The following is a 13735-nucleotide window of genomic DNA, read 5'->3' as shown; positions in this document are numbered from 1 at the left end:
ACTTTGTAGACCAGGCTGGCCTCGAACTCAGAAATCCGCCTGCCTCTGCCTCCCAAGTGCTGGGATTAAAGGCGTGCGCCACCACCGCCCGGCTAAATAAATAAATCTTAAACAAACAAACAAAAAAAAGAACAACAAAGCTGGTGGCATGCCTAAAATCCCAGCACTTAGGAGACCAGACGGATCTATGTGCATTTGAGGCCAGCCTGGTCTAGTGAGTTCCAGAAAGTTCAGAACTACATAGTGAGACCCTGTATCGAGAAAAATTAAAAATTAAAAAATGCTGGGGATGTGGCTCAATAGTGTGGCACTTGCCTAGCATATAGGAGGTCCTGGGTTCATTTCCATTAGAGAGAGAGAGAATAACATTAAGCCCTATCCTTAAGAAGCACATAGTAAGCCAGGTGTGATGGCGCATGCCTTTGATCAGAGCACTTGGGAGACACTTGCAATAGAATCTCTCTGAGTTCCAGGACACCTGGGGCTACAGAAAAACCTATCTTGGAAAAAAGAGGAGGAAAAGAAGGAAGAACAAAAAGCAGCAGCAACTCACAGTAAGGGAAAGGAATTTTCTAACTTGTCTGACTTGGGATTGGGAGTAAAACAATTTTTTTAAATAATAATATAATTACATCATGTCCCCCTCTCCTTTCCTCCCTCCAAACCTTCAATGTATCTACTTGTGCTTTGTTCCCTTTTGAATTCATGGCCTTTTCCCCTCATTTTTGTGTGTATGTGTGTGTCAGTGTGTGCTCTGACTTGTTACTTGTTTGGATTTGATTCTCAGAGCTGACCATTTAGTACTGGATAACTAATTGGTATGCTCTTCCCTGTTCTCAGGATTAAGTAGCTTTTGTTGTCTAAGTTTTGACTCTGATTAATGGTTTGACGAAGGGGGGAGGGTAGTCAATGAGCCTTTCCTAAAGCAGAAAATGGCTGAGATCAGCTCTAAAGCATCCAATGGCATAGCCTCCTTCCCTGAGGAACCTTTCAATTCTTTAGTCAACCAAAAGCGACGGACCATCAATTCTTTCTCATGTTATGCTGGAGACCCATTCAAACTACAACTTTCCCCTATTTATTTTATTTTGTTTTTATTATTTTAAACTATGTCTATGTGTCTATTTGCATGTGGGTATGTACACATACGTGCAGGTGCCCAGAGACCAGAGATCTCAGTTCCCTGGAGCTGGCTGTAAGCCACCTGATGTGTGGGTGCTGGGAACTCAGTTCCTCTGTAAGAACAATAATTAACCACTGAGCCCTCAACCTACAACTTTCCATGTCTTCCTTTGGCATCACTGGTGCCCAGGAGTCTTCCTCCCTAACCCAAATTCCCCAAAATTATTCATTTCTACCTATTCCCCAATTATCACCTGTCATCCCACTCAACCAGGCTAATAAAAATAAGCTTCAGCTGGCCAGTCACGTGGTCCACATCTGTAATCCCAGTGGTCCACATCTGTAACCCCAGTGGTCCACATCTGTAACCCCAGTGGTTCACATCTGTAATCCCAGCACTCAAAATCTAGTCAAAGGCAAGTGTTGTTGATTTTGGAGACAGGGTTCCTCTGTGGCACTGGCTGTCCTGGAACTCACTCTGTAGACCAGGCTGGCCTCGAATTCAGAAATCCGCCTGCCTCTGCCTCCCAAGTGCTGGGATTAAAAGTGTGTGCCACCACTGCCAGGTCTGAACCATCTTTTAACATACTCAATTCATGTTACTGCCAGCACAAAACTCACCAAAAAATATTATCAAGCAGTTACAATGTAATCTATCAATGATGTATCAATAGGCTCAACAAGTAAAAACTTCACAACCTGACAACCTTGAGTTCAACCCCTGGATACCAGATGAAAGGAGAGAACTGACCCCAAAGTAGTCCTCTACCCTCCACACACCTTCTGTGGCACACATGCATCGACTGCATCTCTCTCAATCTCAATCTCTCTCTCTCTCTCTCTCTCTCTCTCTCTCTCACACACACACACACACACACACACACTAAATGACAGATAATTTATTTGCCTTTATTTTATATGCATTGGTGTTTTGCCTGCATGCATGGCTATGTGAAGGTGTCAGATCTTGGAGTTACAGACAGTTGTGAGCTGCCATGTAGTGCAGGGGTTGAACCCAGGTCCTCTGGGAAGAGCAGTCAGTGCTCTCAAACATTGAGCTAGAAAGATAAACAATTATATATATATATATATATATATATATATATATATATATATTTTTTTTTTTTCCCCTGTATGTGAGTACACTGTCATTCTGTTTAGACACACCAGAAGAGGGCATCAGGTCCCATTACAGATGGTTGTGAGCCACCATGTGGTTGCTGGGAATTGAACTCAGGACCTCTGGAAGAGCAGTCAGTGCTCCCAACCACTGAGTCATCTCTCCAGCCTAAGATAAATAATTCTTAACCTGATTATGTATTGACATCAGAGCTCCTATGCCACTTAATAAGCACATTTTTCATGAAAAATCCTGATATGATCAGTTTGAAGCTCTGGTCTTTAGGAATTACAAACACAAAAGAAATATAAGACACAGTTAACTTGGTTTGAGTTTGTGGTGGTGGTGGTGGTGTTTGTTTGTTTGTTTGTTTGTTTTTCAAGACATGGTTTGTGTAGCCCTGGCTGTCCTGGTACTCAACTCTGTACACCAGGCTGTCCTTGAACTCCCAAATGCTAAGATGACTTACGCAGAATCACAAGCATATCTTAGCATGTAACATGCTGGTTCGCTATTTTACAATTACTTTCAATAGTATCAGCGCTTATGAAATGGAAGGAAGTGGGTAGTCTAGATAATAATCACGCCTATTCCCTAGTCCAATCCCACAACTACTCCACCCCCAGCTTCCAATCACCATTCCACACCCTCTCTACATCCCCGTCAAAGTGCTATTAACAGACACTATGGTGCCGTTCAAATCGGAGGACGAACTGAATAAAGGCTTCAAACACAATGGTCCCATAGTCTGTGGAACAAAGTTCTTAAAATCTATGTTGTCCTGAGGTTTCTTACAAAGAGAAGAAATCCTTCATTGTCAAACAGTGAACTTCATTCTATGGCAGAGGTAGCTCAGAAGAACTAAGAGTGCATAGCATATGACTGAAGATGGGGCTTAGTTGGTAGAGCACTTGCCTAGCGTGCACTGAGGTCCTGGCTTCGATCCCCAGCACACAAAACCTGGGTATAATGGCCCAAGCCTGTTGGGGGATGGTTTTGTGCACTGTGTAACCCCCATGCTGATCTCTGCACCCCAGAGAGCAGGAGTATGTCCAGACTTTGGTAATGTTGCTTTTATGAAGCATCACCTGTCTCAGTGTTTTGTAAACATTCTTCTCCATCACCTCCTGATTGGTTTGATAAAGAGCTGATCAGACAATTAGCTGAGAGAAGAGAATAGGGAGAGACTTCCAATCCCGGTCAGGGGGTCCCAGAGAGTGAAGAAGAAAGGAAAGTGCCGGAAACAAATAAGGAGTCACCGTGAGGTCACTAAGGGAGTCTCCGTGAGGTCACACGGACCAGAGCAAGCCAGGGCAAGACACGGATTGAAGGTAAAGGGACACATGGATGGGAATGGACAGCATTGGAAGGTTAGAATAGCTCAGAACTTTCCCAGCTTAGGCTTGTAGTTTGTTAATAAAAATACCAGGTCTCGGGCTGGAGAGATAGATGGCTCAGTGGTTAAGAGCACCGACTACTCTTCCACAGGTCCTGAGTTCAATTCCCAGAAACCACATGGTGGCTCACAACCATCTGTAATGAGATCTGATGCCCTCTCCTGGTCTGTTTGAAGACAGTTACAGTGTACTCATATAAATGAAATAAATCTTTTTAAAAAAAAGCTGGGCGTGATGGTACACGTCTTTAATCCAAGCACTCGGGAGGCAGAGGCAGGCGGATTTCTGTAACGGGGAAAAAAAAAAAAAACAGGTTTCTGTGTCTTTATTTGGGAGCTAAAAGGGGCTAGAGCAATGTAGAAAACATCCTGTGTTTATTTGGGAAAAATGGCATAGAAAATCCACCAAGAATTACTTTTATACAAGCCTCTAAACCCAAATCTAGAGGTAGAGAATCAAGAGTTCAAGGTCAGGGGCTGAAGAAATAGCAGTTAGTAGCACTAGACATTCCTTCCTCTAGAGGACCTCGGTTCAGTTCCCAGCACCCAGATGGCTGCTCAACTGTTTGTAGCTCCAGTTCCCGGGTGTCCATATGACCAGGCACAAACATATGCATGCAAACAAAACACCCAAACTTAGAAATCTTTTTAAAATAAAACCAACAAGCAAAAAAGACTTCAAATTCATCCCCAGCTACAGAGCTAAGTCCAGGCAAGCCTGTACTACAAGAAACCTTGTCTCAAAACACCAAGAAAAACAGAAAGGAAAAAAGAAAAAATTTGACCCAGATTCCATCTCCTAGCGATTATCCCACGTTACACTAAGTATCACCCTGAAGGAAAATCAGCTCTAAAGTCCTGCAAACACCAATCTTTGAGTTTACAGAAAATAAAGAGCAAACAACCTACAAATTATTATTTATAAATGAGGATGGTGATGTAATTCAGCTGGAAAGAGTGTCTGCTTAGCAGAACCACAGACAGAAAAAGGGGGGGGGGATCATTGTACTTTATCAAAACAAGTACAGAGAGAGAGCTAAAAGGCGTACTTCAGCATCTAAGAGAAAATGCCCACTGACTACATTTTAATTAAAGTAAAAGTTTTACATCACAGGAAAAAAACGTTTTCTACACAACACTATTTTCAGACACTGAAATCAACTTTTCTGTATAATATTTACTGTGTATCTTGCTTGCACGTATGCATGTGCAGCACGCAGTGTGTGTGTGTGTGTGTGTGTGTGTGCGCGTGCGTGTGTGCAGTGTGCGTGTGCAGTGCACATGCTGGCTGCCTGACATCAGAAGAGGGAATCAGATCCTCTGGAACTAGAGTCACACACATTCACACAAAGATAAATGCTCATTCAGACAATTAAAAGTAAAATAAAATATATTAAAAAAAAAAAGGCACAAGGGGCTGAGGAGATGGCTCAGCAGGTAAGAGCACTTGTTGCTCTGGCAGAGGACATAAGTCACTGCATAAGTTGTGTGATTCACAACCATTTAAAAAAAAAACAAAAAACCTTAAATGTCAAAAACCAAGTGGAGTATGCTAATGCTTGATGCCTAGAATCCCAACATTTGGGAGTCTGACGCAGGAAAATACTGGGATCAAGGTAAGCCTGAGTTACATAGGAAGACCCAGACTCATAAATAAATAAATAAATAAATAGCAACATTAAAAAGAAAATGACAACATGGATATAAATAAATGGGCAAACATATTTTTCAAGTGCTGGTGGCTTTGCACCCTCTAGTAGGAAAGTCAGATTATGTTAAAACCCAGAGTTTGTAATCACAGTTAAAACTCAGACAAAGCCTGGGAAGTATGATGGGGACAACGAACCAACAGTGATGAGTCAATAAAGAGTCCCTTAATCGTTTACCCTGGAAGATTTAAGACCTAAAGTTACTTCATTCTATATTCTAAAATCTAGAAGACTGTTCTCAAAGGCCAGCCAACTCAACTGCCTTTTTCTGGGCAAGCGGTGCCTCCCACATGGCTCGGGACAGTCCTTACAGCTCCCTGACAGGAAGCAGGCTTGCAAGTCCTTTCCTTCCTTCCTCTAGCTGCTGCTTTTCTGGTTTTAGAATTTCAAACAAAGAAAATACATATTGGCTCCACGGCTCAGAAACGCCCTCTTTCTCAGCAACTTCCTCCTCGGATTTCCCTCCCTAACACTGGCACATGAGAACAATACCCACAGCTGGACCTGCTATTTTGATTAACCCAAAGCTCTGGCGGTTTGGAAAACTTAAGGGCTAAGGTACCCAGCTACTCCTACTCAAAGTCCACTGCCTTCACTCATCTGCAAGATAAGGAAAGAACAAAGAAAGAAAGGCTACACTTGAACACAGGCAGGCCACTGAAACTTTAGCCCCAAGGAACCCAAAGAAATTATACAACAGATGGATAAATTCTCCCTCCCAATAAAATGTAGCCTTTGTACAGAGGAGAGAAAGACACTCTGATGACACCACCGGGAGTCAAAACTCAAGTCTCTATACAACAAATATTGGTGACACCTGCCTGGGACTCAAACTGAATCCTCTGCTGTTCTGACACACTTCGAAGTGATTTTTAACACTTAGAAATGGCCCTTCCTTAGTCACAGAGCAAGAAAAGGAGATGGGCTTATAATGAATAATCCTGAGCTCAAGACCTAGCCTGTCTCCACACCAAAAGTGAAATCAACTCTCCGGGCTAGACCCCTCCCTCCATTTATGACAAAGCAAACTTTGTAAGAGAACACTAACTTATCCCTGCGCCCGGTGCTTCCCAGAGGAAACACCCTCCCTTTGGTAAGCGCCACACATTCCGGTGTCACCCTGAGCAAGTTACTTCTCTGAAACCTACTTGACTTCCTCACCAGTAAACTTACAAGGACAGCTGGAAAAACTAAACAAGCACTTGGACCTAAGGTTTGGCACATAGTAGGGCATTAACATTTTCCTTGGCTTTCTTCCTCTTCAGTGCTGGGCTTAAACGCCAAGGGTAACCCCTGATCTCTGAATCTATGAACGACTGTATAGCATTTCCTCATCTCAAAGGACCACAGGATTTAGCCCTCCCCTGTCACGATCTGGGTAGCACCCATGCATTGGTACAAGTGGCCCGTAAGCCAAGGCTCCTTTTTCTAGGGCTCATTCTGTGCACATGTGCGCGCGCTCACACACTCCTCCACAATGTCCCTACCCCCAGCCTAGCAGCCAGGGTCCACCAAAGAGCACCTCAATTACTTTATGGTCCAAATATGAAAACTGAGGCTCAGCCTGGAGAAGAACTTGTCCAGGAGCTCGGGGAGTTGCTGAGACCCAATTCACAGGCTTCGGTGAAGTCTATTTACAAATGGTAAACTGAGGCCCGAAGACGGAAGTGACTTGCTCAAGAGCACACAGTGGGTTGGTGGCAGGGCCACTTTCGCCGACCCTCCCTAGTCTCCAAAGGGCACTCTGAGTCACCACCACCCCTGAGGTGTCGCCACCGCGCTGACAACACACGAGCCACACCAGCGACGGTCAGAGCGGACACCGGGTGCCCCCGGACCCTTGCAGGGGTGGCCGGGCCGGCGCTCGCGTCTCACAGCCGGGCGCGCCCAGGGGGACTTGTTGCTCACCTGACCTCGCGCAGTCGCCCTCAGCGACATGAAGGGCTGGGCAGCCGGTCCGCGTCCCCACGGAGAACGCTCCAGCCCACTGCTTCCCGGGCTGCTACTCAGCCGGACGCCCCCCTCAGCGCGCTACGCCCCCAGCCGCACTCCACCGGCCTGAGTCCGCCATTACGCGATTTCCCCGCCCCGGGACGCAGCCACACCCCGCCAACCGTTCTGATTGGCTCCCTGCCCCACCCGCCCGGAGCTCCCAGCTATCCCATTGGTCTGAATCCAATGCCAATTAAATAAGTACGCAAAAGACGTATTCAAAGGTAGTGTCCCGGGAACTCCACCCGAGCGACTTCCGCAATCGGAGTAAACAGAGGCGAGGACAAACCAAGTGGAGATGGGACTAAAGGTACATCGACGCCCAAGTTTAAGTACAAAAATATCTGCTAAGACAGGGAAAGACCTCGACTAACATGTGTTGAAACACGATTTATTTTTATTAGAGTCCAGAGAGCCAGCCTGTTTTTTGTGTAAGGAACAGGCCGAGCCTATGAACTTTCTATGGACACCCCTCAAGTGGCAGATCGTTCTGTCCCTTCACGCCTTGTCCCAAGCGGGACCGAAAGTCGGGTGGGGGCGAGTGAGTCATAGGCTTCAGCTCACCCCAAAGGATAGGTATTCGGGTGAAGCTGGCATCCTGAGATTGGGAGCTAGTTCTGAGAGGCCACTGTCAGGTGAGCCAAACACCTGTCACTTCACTCTGCAACTTCGGACAACTGCTGCCTACCTAGTTCTCACTTTGTTCTACAAAATAGATGCAGTAGGCCCTGGCACGTCCCAGCCCATGAAGGTGGGCAGTTTGAGAATACACTCCCAAGTGGCTTATAGAATACAAAATGCTGCGGCTGGGTGACAATGTGACGAGTCCAGTTTAGCACATTTAGTATACTAGAGCATCTCTGTAGAGCAGGTATTGGCCTCTTGCCGAAGAATGGATCTTAGGCAGGCTCTGTTACCGCCAGGTCTGCCTCGCTCTTTGCTTTCTTTCAAAAAGGGTGCACAGTGTGAGGGCGATGGGGTGGGGGACACTACACGGCTCAGTCAGTAAGTGCTGCTTTGAAAGAATGAGGACCTGCTTTTGAGAACTCAGATTCCAAACAAAGCCTAATAGGCTGCACGATACTGACTTCATAGAGCTGGGGAGGCAGAGACAGGCAGAGCTCTAGCTCACAGGCCCAGCCTAGCCTAGCCTGCTCCTCCAGACTGGGCCAATGAGAGAGCCAGTTACTAAAACCAAGGTAAAAGTTGCCTGAAGAACAGCACCTGAGGTGATTCTCTGGCCTGCACTGGTACATCCTCACATACAACATACACACACACACACACAACACCCTGAATACTTGATACAATTTTCCCACAGCCACCCAGCTAATTGGAAATGACCACAGAACTCAAACCTACATCACTTAGCATCTATTCCTGTATTTCTTACTCTGTGACATCTTGTCACCTGAAAATGGCTTTTTTTTTTTTCTCATCCCCTTAACAGGCCAGGATGGTCCTAAGGGTGCTGGGTGACTGTTTCTTTCACTCTGGTCACTGTGAACCAGCTAGACCAATATTCTTGTGGAAAAGTGGCCAGGCAGTGGTGGCACACGCCTTTAATCCCAGCACTTGGGAGGCAGAGGCAGGCAGATTTTTGAGTTCGAGGCCAGCCTAGTCTACAGAGTGAGTTCTAGGACAGCCCCTACAGAGAGAAACCCTGTCTTGAAAAACCAAAAGAAAAAAAGAAAAGTGCCCCCAGAGATGTGGTCAACTTGTTCCTAGCGTTCTAAAAGTCAAGAGAAAAGAGATGACCGGTCAATGAATAACCCAAACAGAAGCCAAATGAAGATTTCGCTGGGGCCCTCAGTGAGGTGGCCGGATGCTGGATCTTTTTTATTTTTATTTTTATTTTTGGAACAGGGTCTCTCTATTATGTAGCTCTTGGCTGTCCTGGAATACTGTGTAGGCTAAGCTGGCCTGAAACTTCCAGGGATCTCTCTGCCTCTCTGCCTCTCTGCCCCTGCCCCTGCTTTCCCAGTGCTGGGATTAGAGGCATTTGCCAGCACACTGGACATTCCCAGGTCTTTGCTCGGGTCTGTCCACTCTTAGAACTGAGCTCTGGCCATTGAGGACTGCTTTGGTCTGGCCATCGAGGGCCACTCTGGTGTGTATGTCTAAGTCCTTTTCCCTCCCTGAAGTTCAAGACTTCAGAAAGGCAGACACCGCCAAATAAGCAGAGCCAACAGGGCCCCAGCGACTACTGGATTGGTGTCTTCTGGGCTTGAATTGGGACACTCAGTCTGACATGTGACTGTTTAAATCCCCGCTGTGACTGTTGGAAGTGAAGGAGTGCAGCTGTGTAAATGACAGAGGCTTTGGGATCAGACTGACCTAAGATCGGGACAGAACTCCACCACTTCCAGTCTCTCTATGCCTCACTGACTTGTTCTCTAAAACATGGACACCAAGGGGCTAAGACACGGCTCAGTGGTTAAGAGCACTCGCCATTGGCAGACAATCCAGGTTCAATTTCTGGCACTCACAAAGTGGGTCACAGCTACCTATAACTTCAGTTCCAGGGGGCTAGGACACCCTCTTCTGACCTCTAAGGGCACTGCATATACCTGGTGCACACGCCTAGGTTGAAACAAACATGCACATGAAAGAAAATAATTAAACCTTAAAAAAAAAGTTGTGTGCAGTTGTGAGCATTCGGTGAATTAATGGCAGAATGAATGGGTGGGCAAAGCTCCCAGTGACCATTTGTTTATTAAAGGATTCATCCATTCAGTAGAAACTACTGAGGTGGTTCAACAGGTAAAAGTGCTTGCTGCCAAGCCTGGTAACTGAAATTCACTCCCCAGAACCCACCTGGTGGAAAGAGAGAATCAACGTTCATGCATAGGCCTTGGCATGTCTATGCCATTACATGCCATTACACATGCACGCATACAAACACACAGGCACAGCACATAGATGCTTAAAAACTGCTAAGCACTTACAATCTGCAAAGCACCATGGGAGTGGACAGCTGCAAAGTTGAGCAAATCAGACTCAGACCCTCATGGAACTTGGACTTAAATAAGTGACCAGGCTCATGAAAATACACCGTGAGGGCCTGGCATGGTGGGCATGCCTTTAATCCCAGCACTTGGGAAGCAGAGGCAGGCAGATTTCTGAGTTCGAGGCCAGCCTGGTCTACAAAGTGAGTTCCAGGACAACCAGGGCTACACAGAGAAACCCTGTCTCAAAAAAAGAAAGAAAGAAAGAAAGAAAGGAAGAAAGAAAGAAAGAAAGAAAGAAAGAAAGAAAGAAAGAAAGAAAATACACCGTGGAAGGGAACAAGAAGGCAGAGAGCAACCTGTTTACCAGAGTGAATGTTGGGATGGATCAGGTCAGAGGAAGTACCCCTCAGTAGATGATGATATCTGGGGTGAATGGATAAACAGTAGGGAGGAGTGTCTGCCCATAAATGAGCTGGAAGCTGGAAAAGGTGGAACACATCAAAAATCAAGGGGTGCAGAAGGAATGAAGCCACAAGGATAGTGACATCAGGGAGGCAGGGCAGAGGAAACGTGACCTTCAGATCCTGTTGTTGCTAAATAAATAAGAATGTTATGGGGGTGGGACCTGACTTTGAAAGTGGAGCTGTTCTCCTAGAATCTCGGCACTGCACTAAAAGAAGGAATCGTCAAGGTAGACTCTCTTGTGTCTGAACCTTGACTTTTACCACCGCTCCTGGGCTTGAGTGACCTTGAACAGTCACCAAACCTTGCTGTACCTCTCCTGCTCTTTGGAGAACTGAAGATTGGATATGATGGAAGGTCACAAGGTTAAGGTGATGATTTAATGAGGAAATGGAAGTTTGCTTTTTCTTCCTTTTTTTTTTTAAGATTTATTTATTTATTATGAGTACACTGTAGCTGTCTTCAGGCACACCATAAGAGGGCATCAGATCCCATTACAGATGGTTGTGAGCCACTATGTGGTTCCTGGGAATTGAACTCAGGACCTCTGGAAGAGCAACTGGTGCTCTTAACCGCTGAGCCATCTCTCCAGCCCAAGATGTAGCCCAGGCTGGTCTCGAATCTGTGATCCTCCTGCCTCTGCACCTTCAGCAACTCCTACCTGTGTGTGCCACAACTAGCAAAAGTCACTTTTACAGGTGCTGGGGAGTTTGACACATAAAAGGTACTGCTGGCGAGAGGGCTCAGTGGGTAAGAGCAATGACTGCTCTTCTGTTTGTTTCTGTTTTTCGGGGTTTTTTTGTTTGTTTTTTTTTGTTTTTCGAGACAGGGTTTCTCTGTTTAGCCCTGGCTGTCCTGGAACTCACTTTGTAGACCAGGCTGGCCTCGAACTCAGAAATCCGCCTGCCTCTGCTTCCCCAGTGCTGGGATTAAAGGCGTGCGCCACCACACCCAGCTCTGACTGCTCATCTGAAGGTCCTGAGTTCAAATCCCGGCAACCACATGGTGGCTCACAACCACCCATAATGAGATCTGACGCCCTCTTCTGGTGCATCTGAAGACAGTTACAGTGTACTTATTTATAATAAATAAATCTTTGGGCCTGAGCAAGCAGAGTTGACCAGAGCAAGTGGGGCTGACCAGAGCGAGCAGAGGTCCTAAAATTCAATTCCCAACAACCACATGAAGGCTCACAACCATCTGTACAGCTACAGTGTACTCATATACATAAAATAAATAAATAAATCTTTTTTAAAAAAAAAAAAAAAGGTACTGCGTCAATGGTGCTTGGTCAACCCCACATCCAGGGAAGTGAGTCTGAAGCAACAGATCCAGACCATGGATTGAGATAGAGCAGATGCAGATATCTATGCTCAGGCCATGTTGCCTTCTGATCTTAAGACTTTGAAGCCAGCCACACAAGCTGGCTCTAAATCATTCCTTGACAACGTCCTCAATGTGTAATTTTGTTATTATTTGGTTCTTGTTGTTGTTTGACAGTGTTGTTTATTTTGTTTGGCCTCAAATTCAAGGCAATCCTCCTACCTGAGCTTTCTGAGTCCTAGGATTACCGATGTGTACCATGAAATCCAGCTATGGCTTTAGGCAGGGTACTTCACCTCTCAGAGTTTGTTTCTTTATCTGAAAGATACAGATCAGAGCTGGAGTGAAGGGCAGCTATCAATTGCCCTTCTTCCCCAACATACCGTGGAACTCAGGTCCTTTGGAAGTGCAGCAAGCCCTTTAAACCACTAAGTCATCTCTGCAGCCTGATACTATGTAGCCCACATTAGCCTCAAACCTGTTATTATCCCCCTGCCTCAGGCTCCTGAGTGTTGACATTACAGGTATGTGCCACTGTTCCTGGTTTGATGGTGCAAAACTTACAATCCCAGAACTATGGCAGGAATTCAAGGCCCACCTGGACAACATGGAAAGTTTGAATCTAGTTTGGCCTGTATAGGGAGACCTTGTTTCAAAGTAAACAGAAAGTAAGGGTTTTCATTGTTTCTGGCCTAGTGTGGAATTAGAAGCAGATGGATCTCTCTGAGTTTGAGGCTAGCCTGGTCTACATAGTGAGTTCTAGCCAGCCAGGCTACATAGTAAGACTCTGACTCAAAAGAAAATTACTGGGCTGGAGAGATGGTTTAGGGTTAAGAGCACTGACTGCTCTTCTGAAGGTCCTGAGTTCAAGTCCCAGCAACCACATGGTGGCTCCCAACCATCTGTAATGGAATCTAATGCCCTCTTCTGGTGTGTCTGAAGACAAGCTACAGTGTACTCATATAAATAAAGAAATAAATAAAAATTTTTAAAAAGAAAATTACAGGCTGGTGAGATGGCTCAGCGGGTAAGAGCACCCCACTGCTCTTCTGAAGGTCCTGAGTTCAAGTCCCAGCAACCACATGGTGGCTCACAACCATCCATAAGGAGATCTGACTGGTGTGTCTGAAGACAGCTGCAGTGTACTTACATATAATAAATAAATAAATAAATATTTTTTTAATTACTATTACTTCTATTTCCCACAGCTATAAAGAATAAGTATGATTTGGCTTAGTTTGAAATCATAGCACTTAGGAGGCTGAAGCTGGAAGATCTGTAGTTTGAGGCTAGCCTGGGCTACACTGTGAAAACATCTAAAAAAAAATGTAGATGTATGAAGTGAAATTTTCTAGTTTCTTTGAAAACTCGGTTGTGTCATGTGAGGTTTTTCTGGACACTGGACACTGTCTTATGGGAAAAGGTTTTGCTGAGGCAGACACTTGGGAGGATGTTTTGCTGAGAAGGGACACATGGTGTTTTTCTGGACGCTGCCTGGGAAAAGGGCATGGGATGTTTTGCTAGAGCAGATACTTGAGAGAACATGTGATGTTTGGAAAGGGTCTAAATATAACCTGGCAGACAGTGGACAACAGTGTGGCATTGGTTCACCTTACCGCTCTTTCTTGGGCTTTTTTTTTTTTTTTTTTTTTTTTTTTTT

General features: G+C 45.5%; 1 protein-coding gene across 2 annotated transcripts in view; it reads right to left on the bottom strand.

Annotated features, from left to right (window-relative positions):
* Wasf2 (WASP family member 2) overlaps positions 1 to 7427 on the bottom strand; it is a 67013-nt gene extending 59586 nt beyond the window's left edge. Inside the window, exon 1 of one of the 2 annotated variants that reach the window (XM_021159839.2) lies at positions 7256 to 7427. The gene's annotated coding sequence lies outside the window, so the exon portion shown is untranslated. The remainder of the gene's footprint in view (positions 1 to 7255) is intronic. The other variant, XM_029476050.1, reaches the window with a different exon arrangement.
* Between the last annotated feature and the right edge of the window lie 6308 nt (positions 7428 to 13735).

This window comes from Mus caroli, chromosome 4 (assembly GCF_900094665.2).
Source record: "Mus caroli chromosome 4, CAROLI_EIJ_v1.1, whole genome shotgun sequence".
NCBI lineage: Eukaryota > Metazoa > Chordata > Mammalia > Rodentia > Muridae > Mus > Mus caroli.
Note: the sequence above shows the minus strand (reverse complement) of the source record. Positions and strands in the feature narration are given on the sequence as shown.